This window comes from Apium graveolens, chromosome 5 (genome assembly GCF_009905375.1).
Source record: "Apium graveolens cultivar Ventura chromosome 5, ASM990537v1, whole genome shotgun sequence".
In the NCBI taxonomy this organism is placed as follows: domain Eukaryota; kingdom Viridiplantae; phylum Streptophyta; class Magnoliopsida; order Apiales; family Apiaceae; genus Apium; species Apium graveolens.
Genome location: NC_133651.1, coordinates 70301263 through 70328059, shown reverse-complemented (window position 1 = coordinate 70328059; position 26797 = coordinate 70301263). Strand labels below are relative to the sequence as shown.

The following is a 26797-nucleotide window of genomic DNA, read 5'->3' as shown; positions in this document are numbered from 1 at the left end:
ACTCGATCCAAAAATCACATCGAACTTTTCTAGCTCGAAGGGTATCAGATCAACTGCAACTACGTCAAACTTCTAAACGCTTGATTTTTTGGTTCTTGTGAAAATTCTATTTCTAACTGTGCTGGATGTTGGCCTTTGGGATGTAATATCTTGAATAACCGTTCTACAATTTCTTGCAATATGGCCACTCTTCCCATAATTGCGATACATAACTCCTGGATTTTCTGGATTACATTCCGATGCATAATGACCCTTATATCCACACTTGAAACATTGCACATTCTTTCTGCACGAACCACTGTGTATCCTGTCACAGAACTTACAATCCACTGCTCACTCGACGGACTGGGCTGGAGTGGAAGCAACTGAAGTAGCACTAGGTCTATCCTGAAATAAACTTTACCTCCGGAATCTCTTACTCATGTTCCAGCCAAGCCAATTCTCAAATCCTTAAATGGATTCTCCTTGGTTTGCTTTATCTTTAACACCTTCCGACTTACTTTTCTTATCACTTTCGTCCCTAATAGTCAACTTCTGGTCACCTTCTATTACTAGGGTGGCCTGAACCATAGATGAGTATGTTTTGAGTTATAATGCCAAAACTCCTCTGCGAATTTCAGGCTTCAACCCTTGTTGGAACCTCCTTGCCTTCTAACTCTCCATACTTACATATTCAGGAACTAATCAGGCCAATTCTATAAACTTGGTCTCAAGTTCCAACACACTTCTTCCACCTTGTTTCAGTTCTAGAAACTCAATTTTCATTTGACTCCACACACAATCTGGAAAATACCTTTCCAACAACAACTCAAACCTAGCCCATGAAACAGGGCCTTCTACTTCTAATGTTCTGGTTGATTCCCATCAATAATTTACTTCATTTTTCAAGAAATAACTTACATAATCGGCCTTAAGATTATCACTTACTTGCACGAGGTTGAAAACTTCCTCTATTTCTTTTAACCATGCTCCAGCAGTACTGGATTAGGATCACTTTTAAACTCAGGAGGGTTAACATTCTGAAAAGATTTGAAACTAGCACTTTGGTTCACTCCTTGTTGTTGCTGCTGCAACAGTAGTTACCGCTGTTGAACTTATTAAATTAACCACAACTATTGTTGCTACTGCTGGCGCAACGAATCTAGAATTTCATTTATAGCTGGACCTTCTGCAAAACTACTACTATTTTCTTTAGACTGGGTAGCTTTCTTAGGTGGCATCTTCCTGAGATATATAAATGGGTTTATTCAAAACATAACAAAATGTTTAACAAAATGTCACTGTTTAAACGGTGCACCTGTATCAGGAAAATGCTGCCCAATAAAATACCCATGTTCTTAATATCGGGGTCCATTTGTAAAAGAAATCTAGATTAATAGCACTAGCAATCATAGCAGCAATGACAATAGCAGAATCATAACAGTTCAGGAAAACTAAAATACAAGGAAACTAAGCACCGCCGCACGACTCCTCAATACAACAACAACTGACCAACTTCCCTTTACTGCTCTATTACATATTAACATCAATTGGATATAGTACGAGACTTATCTGGCTATATCAACCACCATTTACATAGAACAAGCTGGTAAATCAGGTCAACTTAAGGAACGCTAAACTCTTCCAGGCACCCTAGTCCAAATTTCAATCAACCTTTTCTCCAGGGATGATTTCTTATCACCCTCAAATGATTCCTCAATCACTGAATTACCTTTCCCGAGGCCATAACTCCATCCTTAGATCCTGAACTCTCACGATTACCATTATTCGTAAATAACACCTTGATATAAGGCTTTCCTTCTTCCTGATAGTTACTCTGACTTGCTTTCAATAACGAGGACCATCCAATCGCAGAAATTCATTATCATAGAATATCAAAGGAAATTTAAAACTCAAGGGAATCAAATAAGAAGAAATTGTGAAGAAGATGTAGGTATGACTGAGAGCAACCATACAAGTACATAAGATGGCCAGTCTTAGTACCGCACAGTTCACAGTACATAACTTGGTGGCGTCCCACCAGACCCTTTTGTCACATAGACAAATGGTCAACTCATATGCATTATTTTCCCCAATCAACCGATAGAATCTCCGAGAAAAGAAACAATGTTTAAATAGAGATTTACAAATATGAAGGGAGAAAATCTGATTTATAATTGAACCAATAGAACCCTAAGTGGCTTATTCCAAGTCCTCAACTTTCTCACAGGAAAAGTAAGGAACTTATAGAATAAGAAACAATTACTCTAGAAATAAAATACGTTTCAAGGAAGAAGTATAAGGGTTCAAAGATACCACCTCCCGTTCTGATCCACATTCACTGTAAAACTTGGCCGTCATAGTGGCCACCGACTATTGTCATACTATCCGAATTCACCAAGGTCACACAATCGGGCCAATAAAATTCCTTGACATAGGAAAGACGATATTTAGAAATAACATTGGCGTCTTCTCAACTGACACAACAAGGGCCCGCTCAATGCTGAATCCTCGCAATCACACTCGTTTTCTCGAAGGAAAGACTAGAAATCTCTATCGAACACTACTAATAATACATATATGAAGGAAACGTATTCTAGGTTAGGGCAGTTCCAGTCAATCCTTAATAAAAGTCAGGGTTACTCTTTCGAAACCCTTGACTAAACTCATAGACTCACTCCTCTGATTGAGTTGCTGACTCACATCTATCTACGAACCTTTATTTACTCTTTTGACTCTACCTATAACCTAATTCAGGGACTCAAACCTGTAGTTCTGATACCAACTGTGACGGCCTCAACCCCGGGGTCAGGAGTTGACGTCATCAACAACAACCATAAGATAAACAATTCAACAATAGGATATAACTACGACCCCTTTACCAAGATCTTTACCAGGTTTAAGTATGATTTAGGTTACAACTAACACAAACCAACTTACAACAATCATCTCGATGCAGCTAACTTAACCCAGCAACTCAACATACCACCCTTGATCCAACACAACCATATCAGAGGATTCTTACACGAAGGGAACTGGAACTCTGCCCTGACTACCACAGAAGAATCTCCTAGGCATCTACAGTACATATATAAAACATTCTGCAAGGGTGAGCAATTGCTTGCTCAACAGTACCGCTATATGAATAACAAATAAAACAATTTATGATAAAATATTTATCGGAACAGAAATTATAATTTGCTACACATCAAGTAAAACCTACGTAAACTGGATATTCAAAACTAGCAAGCTTTTAACAAAACAAACGTAGTAGTGTGCTATGTACAAATACCAGAGTTTAATTCTAGCATGCAATTTTCATTTCCAAATCCACTATATAACTTACTTGTTCCATTACAAGAATCACAAAGCTAAATCAAATACTTACGAATATGTGAAGACAGCTGATCAGGCTATCAACACTGGACGGCTCTCACTGCCATCCCATATACCTGTTCCGGAACTCAGAGACTAGCTAGGTCTCTGACCTGCTGGACTAATCGGTTATATAGTGTGCACAACCGAATTAGCCTCTTATGCCACCTCAATAGGCCTACTCTGGCCCTAATGTATCCCATATCTGACCGTTTTATCCAGTTTTCAAAACACTTGTACCTATTTCATTTTCAAAATCATTTATTTAACTAGCACACATATAAAATCCAGTTCGCAATTCGTTTCATTCGAGATAGGTACCTTTCGAAGTGTCTTTTCCCCAAAACAGGTTTGAAAACAGTGATTTATAACTACAGGGGATACGCAACTTAAAATGTTTCTGTTCCATTACGAAAGTAAAACATTTAGCTATTCATACGTACTGAACCATAAAAGAATGGGCATGGGTACTTGCCTTGCAGAGCTTATGACTATCTCTGATTGACCTTGGACCGACTTGGACGCCCGGCTTTATCGCCTTACTATCAGACTATCCTGGATATGACTTCAATGATCAGGTCCTTCGCTTGGAACCTCACTGTGCTTGTAGACTGATCACTAGGTTATCCTTAGTTCGACTTCACTTCTGGAGTCCTTTAACTAGAACCTACAATGCCGAAATACCCTACGTTAGACGTCTAGGTATGCTTGACATATCCTCGCTAACAACCTACCCATTCGATATCAAATCCCGACTCGTAATTATACATTATACATATTATAATAATACATGCACTCACACATTCAAGTTTCGGTTCTATGCTCAAAACTTGGTTCGACGATAATTTTCAGAAAATACATATGACCAACGTTCAAAAATAGGGTTGTCATATACTTTGCAAAATATTCTATCACAACACACCATCAGTTTTGCAAAATACTTATTTATAATCATATACGTATATATATATTCGACTAGTAACTCCGATAATAATAAGATATGTCCCCGTATTTTTTAATTTTATTTTTCCAAATTCGGGCAGCACCTCCTCTGTTTATCGGCCTACCCGTCGAAACAATTTGACGTCAAATCCCAATCACAACAATCACAATTTAATTCAAGCACAATCTAACAATTACAACCCACACTCCAATAATTTCGAATAATAATATTCAACTACTATTTCGCATCGCACTTACAAATAAATTTATACATTTATTTTTTTAAAATATTAGGACTCAGAATAAATCATCACAATCCACCGCCGGCTCGCCGAGACTCATCGCCGACGGCGGAAAAATTTATTGGTGCCCGAAATCACTGGGGTGTCCAAATAAATTTTACCGATAATTAATTAGTAACTTTCAATAATAAATAAAATCCGAATAATCAGATAATTAATAACTCGAAATACACAAGGCAGCAACTCGAATTTCTCATACATCACGGGATTAAATCACAGAACACGCAACAACAACGCACCCTCGACTGAAATACACACGTGTATGCGTGTGTATATAGATGTACCAACAGCCAGAACTGAACCAAACATCAGATTACAGAACCAGGCAACCAGAAAAGATAGGACGACGACGTGAAAGTGGCCAGGAACCGACGCCGGCGGCGACTAATCACCGGAATCACAGGCGGCGGCCCAAAAACGCAGTAACACAGGGAGCCACGAGACAGAAGGGAAGAGATGAGCGTAAAAGGGAGAAATTGGAGGAAAGATACAGGGGGGTGTTGCCGATGGAGTATATAAAAAAAACAAAACAAAACTTTTGTTTTGTATAAATTCTTTTGCTAAGAATCTGAAGTAACCAGATGTAGACACGTATATCAGAATAGAGTACACGTATCAGTTGAAAGCACAAGGAGTTAACACGTGTCTTGATCACGATTCCAAGCCTAATTTCTGCCCCGAATTAAATTTTTAAGCGATACATTCACGGGCAGAAACCATATCAAAATAATTCCAAAATATTCTTAATATTCCCGGAATAATTAAAACTAATAAAATAAAAATTCTCATAATTCTTAAACCATTTTTTGAAATGAGAACTATACCCGCATTTAGCAATTAACGAACCGAGCTGCACATAAAATAATTTCAGAAAATTATGAAAATTGCCTTAAAAGGTTACAAATATCCCGAAGTTAATAAAAACATAAATTTCGTAGTTTTAGAATAATTTTTGAAATGCAATTTATACCCGCTTTTATCAATTAAATGAAACAACGTGCGGGTGAAATTAATCCCAAAAATTCCCAAAAATTAAGAGTAGAGGTCAAGGAAAAGTTCAAGGAAAATCTTCTACACAGAACAAGTCAAGTTCTGATGCTGTGAATGCTAAAAGAATGAAGTCAAGTTCTGATAAGCAAAGTCTGATGTCAACTTCTGATATTCTGATTCAGTCAGGATCTAAAGACTCTCAGAAGTTTTTACAAACTCTGAAGCTAAAGGGGAAGCAGACTACTGTTTATTATAAAAATGCTAAAATCCTGACACCTGATGAGGAGATAGCAAGAAGATTATTTCTGAAACAAAATTCAGGAATGGATTTGGAAACTCTCAAGGAGGAAGAAGCTAGATTTGCTGCTGAGAAGACAAATCTTAAGTTTAAAGCTTCTGATGCAAAGAAACCTCCAAGGCCTAAGGAAAAAGGCATTGTGATTCGGGAAAAGTCAAAATCTGAGATTTCAAAGTCCAAGACTAGATCACAAACTGAGATTGATCCTAATTCAAAAGGGAAAGAAAAGGTTGGTGAACCTTTAAAGATTGAGAAAAAGATAACTTCTTCCATTCCAGTCTATCAAACCACAATGCATGATGATGATTTGATAGAAGATGAAACTGGCCAAATTCTTAAAAGAACAAAAGGTAATTGAAGAATCTAAAACAATCTCTGACACTGCTCAAGTTGTTCAGGATGAAGAACAACAAGCTACAGAAGAAACAACAAATTTTGATCAAGTTAATTTGGAAAAGATGACATCTGCTGATAAGAAGAAGCTGTTATGGGAGAAAGATACTCCAGTTGAACCAAAATCCAATCTCTTGATGAATCAACTTGCAACATTTGGATTGAGATCCAAGCAACCTAGAGATAAAGCTGGATTAGGTTCTGATGAGGAGAAGATACAAACAGGAGTAGAAGTTACTCTAAGAGATCCTTTCATGTTGACAGACAAACAATATGAACAAATCAAACAAAAGCACCTTAACAAGGTGTTGTCTGCTCAAATCGTGATAGATGCTCATGATAAGGAAAATCTAAAGGAGAAATTGATTTTATTTCTCTATGATGGATTAACTTACAGACTAGCTGATACTGATGTGCTAAAGAAGTCTGTCAGAGAACTTCAACATATTCACTATCTTCTGGAAGTAAAATATGATGTTATAAGTAGATGGTCAGAATATATTTTAAAGGCTATAAGAGATCTATTCAGAATCTATGGTACAAAGACTTCTCAGTATATACCAATGATTACTGAAAATGATGGAAGAGAAATTCCTATGCTGAAGAATTCTGCTAAGGTGGAAGTTATTCTGAAAGGAAAATGCTTATGTTATAATGAAAACTCTTCACATCCTAGAGTTATCAGACTTGGTGATGGACTTGAAAGAACATCAATTCAAGCTCTCAGAACTGCCATTTATCAGATAGGTGATTATAAAGATGAAGAACTGATGCAGGTCAAAGCACAGTTAGTTGAAATTTTGAGGAAAGCTGAAGACAAACTGGTAAGAGATTTTGTTAAGAATCATTATGGATTCAGATTGATCCAGTGATGTTGGTAAAGCTAAAAGGACTGTAAGTTGTAGTTAATAGTCTTATTAAACTCTTATTGCATTTGAACTTAAACATTTTTGACATCATCAAATCTATTAACTTGTATATTTTGCACAATTTACAAGTTGGGGGAGACTATTAGATATATTTGAGATGTCATGTCTAATATGTTTCATGTTTAGTTTTCAGATCTTAATAAACAGGAAATATCAGTACTTACTGGAATCAGTTGTTACTGGAAGTCAGAACTTAAAGATATCGGGACATAGATTATTAGAAGATAATATCAGAAGATGGATATCAGAACTTAAGTACTGGAGGACTAACAGTTAAGGAAGGAAGCTGATTTACAGGAAAGAAGATTGAGACTAATAAAAAAAGAAGATATGCATGGAAAGAGTTAGAGGACTGAAAGAATTGTATAAGATATCTGATTGATATATTTTAGGAGACAGAATTATATTCCATATCAATTAGAAGTTATCTTATAACTGTGTACTATATAAACACAGACATAGGTTTACACTATATGTGTTATCATTATCGAGAAGATTATACATTGTAACCTAGCAGCTCTCATGATATTTGTTCATCACTGAGAGAGAACAGTTCCTATCACGCCCCCAACTTGACAATAATATACAAATTATTACAATATTTAGCAAAAGATAGTAAACTCAACCGATTCCAAGATCTTACAGTTCAGGGTTTGAAACAACCCAACACTATAACTATTACAATCTGGTTTTTAATATCGAGTCCTCACACAAACTATTTCTTATTCTACCTGAGCTCGAACATACGCATCGGCACCACAAGTCTTACGTGTTGTCTGCTTGAATCTAACCATAGCTGCTAACTGTAATATTAGGGTGAAAACAAGTAGTGAGCCAAATGCTCAACAAGTGCTATACAATAAAACAAGCTAAAAGAATAACAATGGAAAGATAGAGCTAATAATTACAAGAGATAGACTGTTGGGTGACGGCATCATTTGTTTGTATTAAAACATTTCCAAAATCATTTCTTAATCAAAAACCATTTTATGACGCTACGGATTACAGCCGGTGATCAGCCGTGAAGTAATCCCGAACCTCGCTGGGTTCTAAAACATTAGTGGGATCCCTAGAAAACTTTTAAGCCTACAATTTAAGTACGGAAAGGACTTGTGTCTCAGTCCAGATCCACTATTTAAAGAAAACATTTGTCCCCCTTTGGGACTGGAAATCCAAATTTTTGATCATTTCAAAAATGGATGCCGATTGACAATTAATTTCTTAAATAGTAAATATCTTTATCAAGGGTTATAAATCCACTATGAAACACTGGGAATATATCCACTAGGGCCATGATCCATTAGACTTTACTCTATCAGGGTAATTGAAAGGTTTCTGTTTACAAGGACTTTGACAAGGAGATTTAGTAAGGCTATCAGATGATATGAAAGAGTAATTCCAGACTAGGCTTAAAGCAATTGTTTCAAATTAGGTATAGGTATTAAAATATCAAGAAGATAAGCATCACTGGTTCCAGGTATGAAATAGGAATTAAATACAAAGAAAGTGATCATCAGCTCAAGGTATAACAGGGTATCACGCTTAGGGTAAGGATAGGGTTATCAAACAATCATTAACAAATCTTTAAGGAATGACTGTCTTTTAGGCTTCAAGCTGAGGTTACTGATTATAACTTACACGTGCTTCAACATCACAATTACTTTGGTATACTAGCATAATATGAGTTTTTGATATACTTGCATAATAATCTTCAAAAAAGGTAAAATTACTTGCAATAGACACTTGAGGGCTCATGGTATAATACGAAGATAGATTTGAAAACCACTTGGTTCATGTATATCAAGGTAAATCAGAATACTCGCATCATATATAGGAACTAGTTATCACACACTTGCAGTGTAAATAAGAAGAAAAGCAGGTTGAATCACTTGCCTTGAAAAAGGATGGACTGGACTGGCAGGTAGGAGCAACTGGAAGCTTTACTCGACCTTTATGGCAAGTTTACCCTAGTCTCGAGATCCTACAAAATAATAATAACCTCATTATAATTTATTCTCACCAACTCAACCTATTTGCAAACCGAAATTAAACACAATAGCACTTAGGCCTATATACACGCAATTTATAATCACCTTATAACATAATAGTACACATAGCCACATATGCTCACATACCAAATTTAAATACCAAATAATATCACACACGCCATTTTGCAACACTAGGCTTGGATGATCTCGCTCCACATACATAAGTCACTTGGTCGCTAAACTAGAAAAAATCTCCAAATTTTAGCTTCCTACTCGAAGTGCCTTTACTAAACCATCCAATTCCTATTGACCCTCACTTGGGCCTTTCACTCTAATGACTTTATGCTATCTTGAAACTATGGTGGTAAACCTAGGCCTCACTCATAGGTGCTCTAAAACTATGTGGTAATTGAAGGTGCTTATTATGGTAAATTTCAGAATGACCTCTAAGGTTTCTTAGGTGCGTTTGGCACTCTTATACTTCCAATTTTCCTTCAAAAATTCTACACTTGACTCTTCTGATCATAAGGAAACTCCAAAACTTGATGTGGCTCAAGGGCCTAGCTTGGGCCTCCCTAGGCCTAAGCTTAAAGTCCAAGACTCCCCTGTTTTTCTGGGCAGAAAAGGGTCCTGATTTGAACTAACTTATGACACATGGTTCTAACTTAAATCCAATAAAATATGGATGGAAAAACTCCTCTGACACTCCCTCTAACTAAGGCCCAACAGGGCCTAATAAGGGCCTACCTATGACATTTTCAAAACTTCCCATTTCTAAGTTGCAACAAAACTCTCCCTTGCTGGACAGATTTGGTGTTTCCACTCATGCACCTAACAAAACGTCTTACAAACCTCCAACAAAAACCTAAAACCTATTTTATACTCCTAGTTCTAGCTTCTGGTGGCTTGGGCCTCAAAGTGCACAATAATGACAAGGTCAAATCTCACTCTAAACCTCAGGGTACCAAACTGATTTTCTGCAGAAACTAATACTCTCCTTTAACCAAGGTTCTTACTTAATAAACCCAACCAACAACAACCAAAAACCCAAACCAAACCTTAACTAAGGTGTTCTACTGAATTAACTACCTTACACTCAAAATAATCTTGGTGGAGATCATCCTTACCAAAGGTGCAACATAGCAAAATAAAAGTTAACACATTATACAAATTACAACTGCGCAACATGTCTTCGATTATTTGAATTGTCCTTTCGCTCTGACCATCAGTCTGTGGATGATATGCCGTACTTATGTTCAACTATGTGCCAAGACTCTCTTGAAATTGCTTCCAGAATCTCGAGTTAAATCGGGGATCTCTATCTGAAATTATCGATACGGGCACTCCGTGTCTTAGTACGATTTCACGCACATACAGATGAACCAATCTGTCCAACGATGACTTCTCATTAATTGGAAGAAAATGCTCCGACTTCGTAAGGCGATCAACTATAACCCATATAGCGTCATGTCCGTATTTCGTTTGCGGTAGTCCCTCTATAAAGTCCATAGCAATGTTTTCCCATTTCCATTCTGGAATCTTTAGGGGCTGAATTAATCTGGTTGGTCTTTGATGTTCTGCCTTTACTTTCTGACATGTATAACACTTTGCAACCCATTCTGCCACCTCTCGTTTCATATTTGGCCACCAAAAGTTCTGCTTCAAGTCTCGATACATCTTGGTGCTTCCTGAATGGATTGAAAATCTTGAATTGTGGGCTTCTTGCAAAATCTCAGTCTTCAATTCAGGTACATGAGGAATCCAAATTGTTGAGGAGAACCTTAGTATTCCTTGCTCATCCCTTTGAGTACCAATCTCTTCTCCAGTTAGCTGATTTTTCTCCTGCTTCATTACTTCTTCCTGACATTTCTTTATCTTTTCCAATAATGTTGGCTGCAAAGTCATTGTACGAAAAACCTCTTTAACTATCCCACAATCATAAAGATCCACTCCAAATCTCTTAATCTCTTCCGACAATTCTTTTGGTATTGCTATCATATTCAATCTTTCCTTTCTACTCAAAGCATCGGATACAACGTTTGCCTTTCCCGGATGATAATTTATCGAGCTATCATATTCCTTAATCAATTCAAACCATCTCCTTTGCCTCATATTGAGCTCCTTCTGAGTGATAATATACTTTAAACTCTTGTGATCCGTGTAGATCTCATACTTTTCTCCGTAGAGGTAATGTCTCCAAATCTTAAGTGCGAATACTATGGATGCTAATTCCAAGTCATGCGTAGGGTATTTTAATTTATGTGGTTTTAACTGTCTTGACACATACGCCATCACCTTATTGTGTTGCATTAGCACACAGCCCAATCCTTTATGTGAAGCATCACTGAAAATCACAAAGTTTCCTTGATCGTCTGGTAGTACTAACACCGGAGCTGTAACCAACCTTCGCTTCAACTCTTGAAAGATATCCTCACATTCTGCACTCCATTCGAACTTCTGATTCTTTCTAGTCAACTTAGTAAATGGCGTGGAGATTTTCGAAAAATCCTTGATGAATCTTCTATAATATTCTGCCAATCCTAGAAAACTTCGCACTTCTGTCGGTGTCTTTGGCCTCTCCCAACTCATAATAGCCTCAATCATGGTCGGATCTACTTTAACTCCTTCATCTCCAATAACATGTCCCAAAAATTGAACCTCCTTTAACCAAAACTCACTCTTAGAAAACTTGGCATACAACTTCTCTTGTCGGAGTATCTCCAATGCCATCCATAGATGTTGCGTATGTTCTTCTTCCGATTTTGAATAAATAAGGATGTCACCAATGAACACCACTATGAACTTGTCCAAATACTTTTTAAATGCCCGGTTAATCAAATCCATAAAAGCTGACAGGGCGTTAGTCAAACCAAAAGGCATTACTAAAAATTCATAATGTCCATATCTTGTCCTGAAAGCTGTCTTTGGGATGTCTTCTTCTTTGATCTTTAATTGATGGTATCCTGATCTTAAGTCAATCTTTGAAAAGCACTTAGCTCCTTTCAGCTGATCAAATAGGTCATCTATCCTTGGTAGCGGGTAACGGTTCTTAATCGTCACCTTATTCAACTCACGATAATCTATACATAGCCGCATACTTCCATCTTTCTTCTTTACAAACAGAATAGGTGCTCCCTGATAAGTGGCATTTTATACCACTTAGAACGTCTTAAAATGGCTTAAATTGGTGTCTTAAAATCAAGTATTTTGTGTATTTAATGCGTTTTTCTAGTGTTTATGCATTTCAGGGTATTAGTTGCATTTCGGGGGAGGAATCATCAAGAATAAGCCTTGGCATGTGTTCACCATTGCGAGAGGAAAGGAATGGGCAGATTACGGCGAAGAAACGGAGCAAGCTTGGAATTTTTCCAGTAGGGTCCTGCGCGCCCGCGCAGCAATGTTGAGCGGCCGCGCAGCAGCCTGCGCGCCCGCGCAGAAATGCTGAGCGGCCGCGCAAGGTCGGGGAAAAAGCTGAATTATTTTAGACTTCTACTTCTGTGTGGCTTCCAACTTCTATGTAATCTGAGTTTTATGGGACTATTATATAGGTAGATTTGAGACGTTTTCATAGAGAGTATTAAGGAGATTATGTTTTAGATTGTGTTTTACGCAAGAAGCGAAGGAGATAAGGAAGAAGACCGATTTAACACACCGCAACGAAGAGGAAGCATATATTCTTGTGATTCTTGTTTCGTTGTAACGTTGGATGCTAGTTTTCTTGCTTTGACTTATTTACTCTTGTGACGTACTCTGTTTTAATATAATTAATTTAGTTATTATTTTCTTGTGTTTGTTTATCATGATTTCATATGAACCCATGATGGCGATGAGTTCTATTATGGGCTAATCGTGATCATGGGGTTACAACGGATTTATTATGGAATTCTTTAGTTAATTGTTTAATACTTTAGTGTGTGATGATTGCATGATATCTAGTATTGGTTGCGCGTATTCGTCTTATGTGCGTCGCGAACATATAAGATAGGGTGTTAATCTCTTGTGAAGCGACGGTGGATCTTGAGATTTAGAACTTGCCATGCTAGCATAGGTTCATGTACATTGTGTATGATTAGTGGGTAACTCTAACAGTTTTATTTGCCCTATGTAATCAAAAGGAATAACTTGTGCTTAAATCGTTGTGTTGTCAATTTCTGTAGACATATAGGAACTCAACATAATTGATGACTATTCAACTTCTATCTTAATTGTGGATGCTTGGTAGAATGGTATTAGTACAATGAAAGTTGGCTTTTATCAGTTTCGTGTTATTCGATTAATGTCATCACTGTCACATGCTAAATATAATAACAATGGCTATAGAAGGAGGTAATAATGAAGTTGTGATCTCATGAGTGTTTTATTATTGATAATTTGAAGTGTTAGTTAAGTGGTTAATTAAGTAGTTAATTATAGTTAATATTTGATCAACAATTTTAAGTGTTATTATCTTAACATTGAGAAGTAATCATACATTGGTGAGTGAGTTTAATTAGACAATAATTTAGTCTGAGTCTCTGAGGGAACGAACTAGAAAGTATTCTATATTACTTGCGAACGCGTATACTTGCGTGAATATTAGTGCGTGTTTTCGCCCTAACAAGTTTTTGGCGCCGCTGCCGGGGAACTCGGCGTATTTGTTTAGTTTATGTACTTACCATCATTGGTCATTAGGACTCAGTGATTAGGACATAGTAGTTACTTACTCTTTTCGGTTGTGTTTCAGGTACTTTAGCAAGCGTTTATGCAAACTCGTTCTCATGCTCGCAAGAGGACTTTAGATACAACTGAGGAGACAAACGAAGTTCTTGATATTCCGGAGAAGTTAGATTTTGAGGATTCGGATTCAGGCGCTGAGCAGAAAGAACCAGTAAACATAGGAGATCGTATTGTTCAAGCTGATCCAGCTCTTATGGATTTTTCTCGGCCTAAAATTGATGATATTTAGTCAAGCATCCTTCATCCGGCTATTCAAGCTAACACCTTTGAAATCAAGCCGGGCACTATTCAGATGGTGCAGAATTCTGTTTCTTTTGGAGGAGCGGCAACTGAAGACCCCAACATGCACATAAGAAATTTTGTCAAGATCTGCAGCACTTTTAAGTATAATGGCGTGACTGATGAGACTATGAAGTTGAGGCTTTTCCCATTCTCACTGAGGGATAAGGCTAAAGACTGGTTACATTCTGAACCAGCTGGGTCCATCACTACGTGGCAAGATCTTGCGCAAAAGTTTCTGGTGAAGTTTTATCCAATGGCAAAGACTGCTGCTATGAGGAGTGCTCTTACTCAGTTTGCGCAGCAACCTACAGAATCTATGTGCGAGGCTTGGGAACGCTACAAGGAAATGTTGAGAAAATATCCACATCATGGAATGCCGGATTGGATGGTAATCACTGGTTTTTATACTGGTTTGGGGGCCCAATCTCGGCCCATGCTCGATGCAGCAGCTGGAGGAGCCTTATGGGCTAAAAGCTATACTGAGGCGTATAATCTTATAGAGACAATGGCTGCAAATGAGCATCAAAACCCAACTCAGAGGATGACGTCAGGCAAGGTCGCAGGTATTCTGGAAGTTGATGCAGCCACCGCTATTGCAGCCCAGCTCCAAGCGCTATCAATGAAGGTTGATTCTCTGGCTACGTATGGAGTTAATCAAATAGCTATGGTTTGTGAGCTTTGTGCAGGTTCTCATGCTACGGATCAGTGTTCTCTTGTCAATGAATCTGTTCAGTATGTGAATAATTATCAGCGACAACAGCAGCCTGTGCCAGCGACCTATCATCCTAATAACAGAAATCATCCAAATTTCAGCTGGGGGAATAATCAGAATGCTATTCAGCCACCATATCAGCAAGGGGTGAGTAAACGGTTTAACCCACCTGGATTCCACCAACCACAGCAGTATGCTACAAGGCAATCATATCCTCAACAGGGAAGTGCAGCTGCACCTACTAGTGCTGATTTTGAGGAACTTAAGCTGTTGTGCAAGAGTCAGGCAGTTTCTATCAAGACCTTGGAAAATCAAATCGTCAATTAGCCAATGCAGTGCTTAATCATCAACCTGGCACTCTTCCCAGTGACACGGAAGTACCAGGCAGGAAGGAAGCTAAAGAGCAAGTCAAGGCTATTACCTTAAGGTCTGGAAAAGTAGCTGAGGATGAAAAGGCAAAAGAAGTAGAAGCTGAAGTTAGAGATGAAGAATCTAAGAAAAAGGAGAAAGCGGCGGAACCAAGGAAGACTACTGTTGAACATACTCTGCCTGAGGCTAATACAGGGGAGAAACAACTCTATCCTCCACCACCTTTTCCTAAGAGATTGCAGCAACAAAAGCTGGATAGACAGTTCAAGAAGTTTCTGGAGGTGTTCAAGAAACTTCACATCAATATACCTTTCGCTGAGGCTCTGGAACAAATGCCTAGTTATGCGAAGTTTATGAAGACTATTCTTTCAAGGAAGGTGAAACTGGATGACCTTGAAACCGTTGCTCTCACGGAAGAATACAGCGCTGTTCTGCAACAAAAGTTACCACCAAAACTGAAAGATCCAGGAAGCTTCACCATTCCTTGCACCATTGGCAATCTAACTTTTGACAAGTGCCTTTGTGATTTGGGAGCAAGCATTAATCTGATGCCCTTGTCGATCTTTAAAAAGCTGGATCTGCCTGATCCAAAACCCACATACATGTCGCTACAATTGGCGGACCGTTCCATTACTTACCCAAGGGGCATAGTTGAGGATGTGCTCGTCAAGGTGGATAAGCTCTTCTTTCCAGCAGATTTTGTTATTCTGGATTTTGAGGAAGATAAGAAGATTCCCATAATCTTGGGGAGGCCTTTCTTGGCTACTGACCGTACCTTGATAGATGTGCAAAAAGGGGAACTTACTATGCGGGTCCAAGATTAGGATGTGACCTTCAACGTATTCAAGGCAATGAAATTCCCTACAGAAGATGAGGAGTGCTTAAAAGTGGATGTGATTGATTCCGCGGTTACTTCGGAACTCGAGCACATGCTAATGTCTGATGCATTGGAAAAGGCCTTAGTGGGGGAATTTGACAGTGATGATGAAGATAGCAACGAACAATTACAATATCTGAACGCTTCTCCCTGGAAGCGAAAGCCGGACATACCATTTGAATCTCTTGCTACTTCTGACCTTAAGAATGCTGAAGGGAAGCTCAAACCATCAATAGAGGAAGCACCTACCTTGGAGCTCAAACCACTACCTGAACACTTGAGGTATGCTTTTTTAGGTGATTCATCTACGTTACCTGTTATTATTTCAGCTGACCTTTCAGGTAGTGAGGAAGACAAGCTCTTAAGGATTTTGAGAGAATTCAAATCGGCTATAGGATGGACCATAGCAGACATCAAGGGGATAAGTCCTTCATATTGTATGCATAAAATTCTGCTAGAGGAAGGTAGTAAGCCAACTGTGGAACAGCAACGAAGACTGAATCCCATCATGAAGGAGGTGGTGAAGAAAGAAATTCTGAAATGGCTAGATGCAGGCATCATTTATCCTATTTCTGACAGCTCGTGGGTGAGCCCCATACAATGTGTACCTAAGAAAGGAGGTATCACTGTGGTCGCAAATGAAAAGAATGAGCTCATCCCTACTCGAACAGTTACAGGATGGAGAGTATGCATGGATTATAGGAAATTGAACAAAGCCACAAGGAAGGATCACTTTCCTCTTCCATTTATTGATCAAATGCTTGACAGATTGGCGGGACATGAGTATTTTTGTCTTCTGGATGGTTATTCCGGGTATAATCAGATTTGTATTGCACCAGAGGATCAGGAAAAGACTACCTTCACTTGTCCATTTGGCATATTTGCTTTTCGTAGAGTTTCGTTTGGGTTATGTGGCGCCCCGGCCACCTTTCAGAGATGTATGATGGCTATATTCTCTGACATGATTGGAAATAACGTTGAAGTGTTCATGGATGACTTCTCCGTCTTTGGACACTCATATGATGAATGTTTGAATAATCTGCGTGCCGTACTCAAAAGATGCGTGGAAACTAATTTGGTGCTTAATTGGGAGAAATGTCATTTTATGGTGCGTGAAGGCATTATCCTTGGGCATAAGGTCTCTAGCAGGGGTCTGGAGGTGGACAAGGCCAAGGTGGGAGTCATTGAAAATATTCCCCCACCCAATTCTGTGAAAGGAATCTGTAGTTTTCTTGGTCATGCGGGTTTTTATCGGTGATTCATCAAGGACTTTTCAAAGATATCTAAGCCGTTGTGCAATTTGCTTGAGAAAGATGTGCCTTTCAAATTTGATGATGAATGTTTGGCAGCATTCGAGACTCTCAAGAAGAGTTTGATCACTGCACCAGTTATTACAGCACCAGATTGGACAGAACCGTTTGAGATGATGTGTGATGCGAGTAATTATGCGGTAGGTGCAGTTCTGGGACATCGCAAGAAAAATCTCTTCCATGTGGTCTACTATGCGAGTAAGACTTTAAATGGTGCCCAATTGAACTACACCACTACTGAGAAGGAGCTTTTGGCTATAGTCTTTGGCTTTGAGAAATTTCGATCTTATCTGCTTGGTACGAAAGTAACAGTATTCACTGATCATGCAGCTATTCGCTATCTGGTTTCTAAGAAGGATTCGAAGCCGAGACTCATTCGTTGGGTGCTTTTACTTCAGGAATTTGAGTTAGAGATCAAAGATAGAAAAGGTACCGAGAATCAAGTAGCTGACCATCTCTCTAGGTTGGAGAATCCCGATTCTACTTCACAAGATAAGACGTTAATCAATGAATCTTTTCCGGATGAGCAGTTGTTTGCAATTCAGGAGGAAGAACCATGGTTTGCAGATATTGTAAACTATCTTGTCAGCAATATAATGCCTCTTAATTTGACATCCGCGCAAAAGAAGAAGTTTCTGCATGAGGTGAAGTGGTATATGTGGGATGAACCATATTTGTTTAGACAGGGAGCTGACCAGATCATCAGGAGATGTATCCCGTTCTGTGAGACGGAGGGGATATTACGAGACTGCCATTCCATGGTTTATGGTGGACACTATGGAGGTGAGAAGACGGCAGCTCGTATTCTGCAAGCAGGTTTTTTCTGGCCTACTTTGTTCAAGGATGCTCATCAGTTTGTTTTAAGGTGTGATCGTTGCCAAAGAGTGGGAAATTTGTCAAGGAAGGATGAGATGCCATTAAATGTGATGCTTGAAGTCGAGGTCTTTGATGTGTGGGGAATCGATTTCATGGGGCCTTTTATCTCGTCTTGCAATAATCAGTACATCTTGCTGGCAGTCGATTATGTCTCAAAATGGGTCGAAGTTAAAGCTTTACCGACAAATGATGCGAAGGTAGTACTAAATTTTCTTCATAAGCAAATTTTCACAAGGTTTGGAACGCCTCGGGTAATCATAAGTGATGAAGGATCGCATTTTTGCAACCGTAAGTTCACTTCTATGATGCAGCGTTATAATGTGAATCATCGAGTAGCTACTGCCTATCATCCGCAAACAAATGGTCAAGCGGAAGTGTCTAACAGAGAGATAAAGCGTATTCTAGAGAAGGTTGTTTGTCCGTCAAGGAAGGATTGGTCTTTAAACCTCGATTAAGCTGTTTGGGCTTACAGAACAGCATACAAAACTCCACTAGGGATGTCACCGTTTCAGTTGGTGTACGGTAAGGGATGTCATCTACCAGCGGAGCTTGAGCATAAGGCCTACTGGGCATTGAAGAAATTGAACCTGGATTTAGATGCAGCTGGTAAGAAAAGAATGCTTCAGCTTAATGAACTTGATGAATTTCGACTTCAAGCGTATGAGAATAACAAAATGTATAAGGAAAAGGTGAAGAGGTGGCACGATAGGAAGCTACATCCTAAGTTATTTGTGCCAGGGCAACAAGTTCTTTTATTCAACTCTCGGCTCCGACTTTTTCCTGGGAAGTTGAAATCAAGGTGGTCTGGACCTTTTATTGTCAAAACTGTGTTTCCACATGGAGCGGTGGAAATTTTGAGAATGATTCGGACCAAGCATTCAAGGTTAACGGTCAGCGGTTGAAGCACTACTATGGGGACATGGCAAACCGAGAGGTGGTTAGTGCCATTTTGTTGACTACTTGAGAAAGGTACGGAATGTCAAGCTAATGACGAAAAAGAAGCGCTGCGTGGGAGGCAACCCATGAATTGTTGTTACAGGAACCCTTAGAAGTTAATAACCTATCCAAAAACACAAAAAAATCATAAAACAGGGGCTGAAAAAAAAAATTCCAGAGACCCTCTGCGCGCCCGCGCAGCTATGCTGAGCGGCCGCGCAGCTTGCTGCGCGCCCGCGCAGAAATGCTGAGCGGCCGCGCAGGGGTCGAGTTCCAGAAAATTTTTGGCAGTTCAGAAAAAAAAAAACAAAAACAAAAACACAAAAACAGTTTTAGCCCATAAACCCACGAATTGTTCCCACTACCCCATCATTTTAACCCTTAATTCCCAAACCCTAATCTAATCCATACCCTATATATACATACACCTATCCTACATATCTCCCACAAAACTTCCTACACTTAAACCCTCTCACAAACATCAAAAATCAGTTCTTACACACTTCTATTCACGAATCAATGGCACCCAAGAGAGCACGCACTATTGACAGCAGCAGCACAGTTCCTACTGCTGATTCTTCGAGGGGCACTGCTGCAAGGCCTCGGTTAACTGACAGAGCTGCGGAGGAGGAGTACACTAGGCTGTTGGGGAAGCCGATTCTGAAGGAGAGGGGGTTTTTACCATCAGGGAGGGATGGTGAGTTGTTGCCCATGATTGCAGAGAAGGGGTGGATAGCTTTTTGTGAGTCACCCGAAGCAGTACCGATGAGCGTTGTTCGCGAGTTCTACGCGAACGCGAAGGCTGAAAAGAATGGGTTTTCTGTAGTCCGTGGGCTGACGGTTGATTATCATCCTGCGGCGATTCGCCGTGTGATTGGACAGCGAGAGAGGAAGCCCAAGGAGGAGAACTGGAATGAAAAGACTGCTGAGGATTTTGACTTGGATTTGATTTGTGCGACTCTCTGTCGACCGGGCACAGTTTGGAACCGCAGTCCAGCCAATAATGAGTATCGTCACTTTCCGGCGATCGCCATGAACAGGTATGCCCGTGCATGGAATGCATTTATATGTGCTAATATTTTGCCTTCTTCACATGCACACGAGGTCATAGTTGAGAGAGCACAGCTGTTGTGGGGAATTCTGAATGAGGAATACTATGTGGACCTTGGTGAGTTTATCTACCAAGGAATTCTGAAGTTTTTGAGGGGAGCAAAGCATATGAACATCCCTTATGCATCCACGGTTACGAAGCTATGCCGAGCAGTGGGAGTGAACTGGCCGGCTCATGAGCAGTTGCAGTTGCCAGCAGCTCCGATAGATTCTGGCACTCTGAATGGGATGCAGGAGTGGACCGGTGGTGAGCCTGAGGAGCATGGGCTGGGTTATCGTCTTCCAGGAGGGCGTCCAGCACGAGGTGCTACTATGGCTAGGCCAGGGCGTGGTGAGGCTGATTCGTCGAGAGCTCAGGAGGGTGCTGGGATGGGTGATGCCCAGTATAGGAGGCTTTCACGGCGGATGGATGCCATGTATGAGACGCAGAGTAGGTGTAATAACCCCAATTTTTGGAAATTTTTGAAACCCTTATGAATAGTGTTTTGCTGAATGAGAAAACTTTTCATGCCACACTATGTAGGGGTTCTGATATGGATATTCTGAGATATATTAGTACTCTATGAAGTATATAAGTGTATGTAAAGATCGTCAGAATCCAATTCCGAACACTTTGGTTTTTCCCGGAAATACACTAGATACGGAGAGAATTGAGTATAAGGTAACAGGATAAAAATGATTTAAATTAAAGGATTATAGGAGGGGATCATAGAAGGAATACAATATATTGAGAAAGGTTAAGGGAACCTAAGTAATAAGATCCCGGGTATGATCCCTCAAACGATAAACGAGAACGAAAGATAAGCGAACCGTAAAACAAATAAGTGACCAAGAGACAAGCTTGTACAAGAAGCCAGGGATTGTGACATCATCAAACCACAAGGTGTGGACAAGTGGGAGCATTATGACATGTGCAAGGTGACATAAGCATGACATGGGAAGGAAGGAGGTGTGGTGGCTTTGTAACCACACAAATTCAAGGGCAAGAAGGTAATTGACTAAAGCAAGCACAAAAACCAAGCAACCAAGCCAAGCAAAAATCATTTTCATCAAAAATCAAAAAGCAACCAAGGCTTTGTTCTTGAAGCTCTCGGCTTTTTACTATTCATTAGGCAAGAATTTTCAAAAATTCAAGATCTAAGCTTCCTAAATTGGTGAGTAAATTCCCTAATCATCTTCATGCTTAGTTAGGGCTATACCATGAGTTTAAGCCATCAATTCCTTCTCAATCTTCTTCATTTAATCAAAGAAGAAGACTATGAATAGTGTTTTCAAGTTTTTTAACTTGAAGTTTCTTGTTTTTCTTGAAGATCCAAGCTTTCCTAAGACTTCTCAAAGCTTGTAAGGCTTCCTAGCTCATCCCACCACTTCAAGGAAGGTATACCATCTCCAAACCCTAGATCCCTATGTATTATAAGATGATTTTAATTAGGTAGGATGATATTGTAGCTTGTTGTTGTATGATTTAGAGTTTTTGGGATTTGGAATGGTAGTGCAATGGCATGGGTTCAAATGTAATGTGGTTTTGCTTAAAGAACTTAATTATGATTTAAAGTTAAGTTTAGGATACGTTTGAGATATTAAACTTGAATTGGTTGCGTGGTTTTATGATGTGCTAAGGATGCGATGTTGGTTGTATGTTGGATTTGAGGCTTGGTTTGTGGTTGGTTTTGAATGGTTAAAAATTGGGAAAATCGCGTAAACATAGCCGTCGTAACAGTCGATTTCTTTGGACTGTTTTTTGTGCATAGCATTAGGACCCGAGAACCCCCGCTAGATTATGACCACTGCCATGTTTAGATAGCTCATGTTACGAGCTTCGTTTTGATATGTAGTTCGCTCGATTCCGATGCACGGTTAGGAGAAACGACCTGTTTCAAGTAACGGCGTTTCGCGAACGAAACTTTCCCCTCGCCTTTACTTTGAAACATAGGTTAAAGACCAAAAAGGGTTAATTAATGTATGAAACATTTATGTAAGTGTGTTAGGCAGTTGGTAAGACACTTCGCGAAGGAATCGCTTTAAAACTCGTAAAGGTTAAATTAGTAAAAATGGTGGAGCCGAGGGTACCTCGACTGGACTTAAGCGAATCAGTGAGCGCAAACAAGCGTTAGAGTCTAAGTTAGTAGATAGTATAGATATACAAGGGACGTTGGTTTATATTCCAACTGACTTGTTGCGTAATAGGTTACCAGACTCGTCCCGACCCATTGCGTAACCCCCCAGTCTGCTCAGGCAATGTTTCTACCCGTTACTAATGTTTGTTGTGATGATATAGTGTATATGCATTAGCTTATCTTGCGTTCGATAGAATGCATGTTGGTTAATTAGCAATTTTGCGATATATTGGAGCATGTGATATGGTATATATATGCATGCCTGTTTCATATTCTTGAAATTATATCTGTTGGTTCAGTTGATAATACCTATGCTAGAGAATAGCGGTAACTTGCATATACCCTTAGTATAGGGACCCAAAGGTGAAAATATTTTCTAAAAACCGGGAGTCGAGGATCCCGAGTAATCTTGTATAATATGGATATGGATATATATATATATTTTATATTATATATATATGGTTATAGTTTTCCAAACTATTAATCGAATAAGGTTTATTCGATAACTTTAACTTTATTTATTATTTGAATATTATTTCGAATATTATTCGAGGGCTTATGACTCTTTTATATATTATTATTGAATATTATTTGAATATTCATTCGAGGGCTTATGACTCAGTTTATATTATTTAATGAATATTATTTGAATATTCATTTGAGGATCTATGACTCCGATTATTTGCTGAAATATTCTTTATTTATTAAAGAATAAGGTGTTAATAATCAAACTTATTTTCGATTATTCAAATAAAGATAATACTTTCATATAAGTATATCTTTGGTTATTTAATACTCGTTTCAAGTATAAGTTTTAATACTTCCTTCAATTATTTTTATAAAGATTATTCTTTATGGGAATATTATTTAAATAATAATATTCGTCATTTTCTAAATATTCTGGGGACTGATTTACTTCATTAAATCAGCTTTACTCCAAACACTCTTTAAAGTGTTTTCGAGTCTTCAAAATGATTTTTAAAAGTCAGAGTGGATCCCAAAACTCTTTTTTTATATTTAAGATCTTCCTTTTAAGGGGATTTAAATACTCGCTCAAAACCTGGGGAATCCGGCTCTGTGGTGTATTTTATATTCGCAACGAGGTTGTTGTTTTGAGAAAACAATTGATTACTTGCCCAATGTTCGGGAAGTAAGTCCATTTGATTGAGTCGGCATAAGCGACAGGCCGGGGTACGGTCTATTATTGTGTAAGTGGCTGGGTGGCAGTCCATCAACGCGTGAGGGGCCGGGTAACGGTCTAGCGCGAGGTCCTAATGCGGCCAGGGTGATGACCGGTGAGGAATTCATCCATCTACAGTAGAAAAGGTTACTTATTGGTATCTTTGCCTGATCAGCAAGATATCTGGTTTATGCCAAAATTCTTTTCCTTTCCAAAATTCATTGGATGTTTCAAACTCTGTTCATACTTTACATAACAGAGGTTCCAGGAAATGTTTAAGATATATATATGTGGATATATATATATCGGGACTAAATAAAGTATCTCGTAACTTTATTTCATTCAATAATATTTCAAAGATTGAATCTATTCAAATCTTGTCTTGTAATCTCATCTATGTGATGAACTTTTGAAACTGGTTATAACTTGAACGGTGGTAGTTCAAGTAGTATTGGGAAAGATATAAGTATATTGGGGTATTTGGTAACCTCATCTTTTAAACTTATATCTAATTAATAATTGTCTTATGAATGACAAAGATTTTCAGAAAAACGTTGAGACAAGGTTAGATGTATGAGATCACCTTGCAACGATATTTTTTTTATATACAGTTACACTGGGATTTTGTGTATATTATGCATGGAAGAGGACTTCCAATATTTTGAAAAGTATTATGTATATATACTGAATATTTTGCGACTTCATCGCATTAAGATATCAAACTTGGTTCATTTCTTTTGACCAAGACTTTCATGAGTACTATGAGAAGGCTCATATACTAGTAAGTATATACTAGTAATTATCTTATACACGATAAAAGATTCTAGTAAGTATCCATTTAGATACTTATATTATTGTTATCACTATATATTACTTGCGAGCTGTAAGGTCACTCTTGCTTTATTTCTTCATCACACAACAACAGTTAGGAAAGATGGCCAGACTCCAGCAGACCCAGCGCAAGCGCGTGGGAAGCGTCCCGCGTCTTCCCGATGATGTTGTGGCTGCTATAGCTGCAGAGGTAGATCTATTGGTAGATCAGGCATTCTATTTTTGAGAATCAATTATGTATAATTATAACTTGTGGCAGATAATGGCAATTAACTGTAAATTATCAAGTAATCATTTTGGGTTGTAATAATTTTAAATTGTGGATTCAAAGACTTGTACTTATTTCAATTTCATCTCTGAGACTATAACGGGTTGTGGTGTGTGTTAGTGTGGGGTCACAGCATAAGGTTATTATTATTAATTAAGTGAAGTGATATTGTGGAAAGAAAGACCGTGACGACCCGGATCCCCGACCCCGGATCTGGGGGTGTTACAGAAATGGTATCAGAGCCAAGCGTTATAAACCTCAGAGATGTGACGTTAAGATAATAAGTTAACTAAGATAATAAGAACTCTTGCCAAGTTCATAGTCGGGCTACCTAACGTAGTACTGACAGTTAAAACCCTTATGGGAACCCTTATAAATATCGTGATAGGAGCGTAGTTCGTTATCGTATATGGTAGCGGGACTCCGAACCCTGAGGTTGAGGAGCAACAGCGCGATGATGTTTTATAATTGGAGATCGGATTGTGGATCCGATAGAGCGTCCTAACGCAGGACCGGATGATGTTGATATTGAGGATGTTGTCCTAGAAGGGATAGTTGCTGAGGAGGATCCCATGGAGGATCCTGACAAGAATGGATAAAGGACCACTGATGAATTGATGACCATGGTTAGGTCAACTACCAGAGGTAGGATTGGTCGATCACTACCGGAGGTTCGTTCAAGTTTGTAAAGATAGTAGCCCCCTTTAACGCGGCTTACTCGTAAGACTGAGAAGTTCGAATGGACAAGAAATGGGAACAGCTTTCAAGAACTGAAGCAGAGGTTGGTGATGGCCCCTATGCTGGCGTTGCCGGATGGAAAAAGGAGATTTTGTGATTTGTAAGTGACGCTTCGCATAAGGAATTAGGGTGCTTCTTAGCACAGCAAGATAATCGCGTCTGCGTCAAGACAATTAAGGTAATATGAAATTCGATATCCCCCCCATGAGCTTAGGCTCGTGGCAATAGTTTTACCCTAAAGATTGGAGGCACTACTTGTATGGAGAGAAGTGCGAGAATTACCTAAGCCATAAGTGCTCTAGTACATTCTTACATAGAAAGAGCTCAACATACGCCAGAGGAGGCGGTTAGAGCTAATCAAGAATTATGATTGGGAGATTCTTTATCATTCGGGGAAAGCCAATATGGTGGCTGATGCCCTTAGTAAAAGGAGAGACTCAAGATGATAATGTCTTTGGGAGAGTGATAAGAGATTTTGAGAAAATGGAAATAGAAGTGAAGGTAACCGGAGCCGGTACCTAAAAGCTGTTTGAGATTGCAATACAGCCCGAATTATTGGAAAAGGTCATATTGTGCCAGAAAAAGTTATGAATGAAGGCAGAGAGCCAACAATTAGATAAAATAATATCGAGAAAGATGATAAGGGAATAATGAGGTATTCCTATAGAATTTGGGTTCCGAAAGTTCAAGAGCGTAAGGATGAGAACTTAGATGAGAGCCATAGTTGAGGAATAAGATTTAGAGCAAACCCTGAACGTGATAGTCAGGGAGGTCGCCATCAAGATAGAAGGAACCCATGACATAATGGAGTGGAAAAAGGTTTTTAATGTATAAGATACCCCGATTATGGGAAGGAGAAAACATTTCATACTAAGGAAACAGAAAGTCGAGTAAGGAAAGGAGACCCGAGACGGTACTCCTATACGGCAATTCATGGACCTGTCTAAAAGAACTTAGACTATTATCCCCAACCACCACCTGAGGAAACAATGTGGTGTGAAATTCTTTCAGGACCTCTATAAGTCGCTAAGCTCTCAGAGTTCCAAGGAACAAGCTGACCCAGTCGAGGCAAGAGCCTGGCTAAAGGAAATAGATGAATCATTGGAGATTCTAAATGATGACGAATCACAAAAGACTGTTTTGTCACTTACCCTCCTAAGAGAGAGACCACCCGCTGGTGAAAGACCAAGAAAGGCACGGAGCCAGAGGTTAAGATAAACTGATTAAGTTCAGCCAATTGTTTTCGGGAAAGTAATTCCCAAGGTTATGGAGAGTGTAA

The 26797-nt window shown here is 39.0% G+C and overlaps 1 non-coding gene across 1 annotated transcript; it reads right to left on the bottom strand.

Moving 5' to 3' along the window:
* Positions 1-14462: 14462 nt before the first annotated feature.
* On the bottom strand, positions 14463-14569 carry LOC141662854 (small nucleolar RNA R71). The gene has a single exon (XR_012550951.1). It is a non-coding gene; the product is annotated as a small nucleolar RNA R71 (small nucleolar RNA).
* Positions 14570-26797: the final 12228 nt, after the last annotated feature.